General features: G+C 39.6%; 1 non-coding gene across 1 annotated transcript; it reads left to right on the top strand.

The window, feature by feature from the left end:
- Positions 1–312: 312 nt before the first annotated feature.
- Positions 313–419, top strand: LOC149005427 (small nucleolar RNA R71). The gene has a single exon (XR_016169979.1). It is a non-coding gene; the product is annotated as a small nucleolar RNA R71 (small nucleolar RNA).
- The last annotated feature ends 527 nt before the right edge of the window (positions 420–946 follow it).

Below are 946 nucleotides of genomic sequence, written 5' to 3'. Positions count from 1 at the left end.
AGTAGAGATGGGGTTTGTTGTCCTAATGACAAGAGATGGTCCAATTTCTTTGATAGCAAGTCAACCTTAGTGCTCATCTCAATGGTAGGATTTATCTCATAGAGACCGCTCCTCTTTGGTTGCCCAATGGATGGAATCTCAGTCCTAGCTGCTGAAGCACGGTGTTGGGAGTTTTCATTAAGGGTCTCAAAAAGTTCCCATGCTTCATTCTCATTCTTGTGCATGAAAGTCCCACCACAAGAAGAATCAACCATTTGCCTATGTCGATCTCTAAGGCCATCATAAAAACATTGAACCAATTGCCATTTAGGAATAGCATGGTGGGAGCACTTTCTAAGTAATTCTTTTAGTCTTTCCCAAGCCTCATGAAATTGTTCTCCTTCTTTTTGGGAGAAACTCGTTATCGCTCTCCTAATGCTATTGGTACGGCCAATGGGGAAAAACTTTTTAAGGAACTCCTGTTGCATTTCTACCCAAGTGGAAATTTTAACATTGTCCAAAAAATGAAGCCAATGCTTAGCTTTATCTTTAAGGGAGAATGGAAAAAGAAGTAACCTTAAAGCATCAACTGAGAGGTTTTGAATTTTAACCGTGGAGGACACCTCTAAAAACTCATCTAAGTGCTTATAAGGCTCTTCATTGGCAAGTCCATATAAAGATGGTAGGATTTGAATCACACTAGATTTGATCTCATATTGAGCCGCCTCTATGTTAGGCAACTTAATACAAGAAACTGGAGTGTATATCGTAGGAATGAAATGCTCACTCAAGGGCCTCATTGGAGGCTCATAGTTTGCCATGGTTCTTTGCCTTCTAAGGTTGGCCAAAGTCTCTTCTAACTCTAAGTCAAGTGGAGTCAACTCAGGGTTTAGGGACCGACGACCATTCATACACACAGAAGAATAAAAATAAGAACAAGCTAAATAAGGAAAATTAAAAGAAAATA

This window comes from Hakea prostrata, chromosome 9, assembly GCF_041222555.1.
Source record: "Hakea prostrata isolate BN-2017 chromosome 9, UWA_Hpros_2, whole genome shotgun sequence".
NCBI lineage: Eukaryota > Viridiplantae > Streptophyta > Magnoliopsida > Proteales > Proteaceae > Hakea > Hakea prostrata.
Note: the sequence above shows the minus strand (reverse complement) of the source record. Positions and strands in the feature narration are given on the sequence as shown.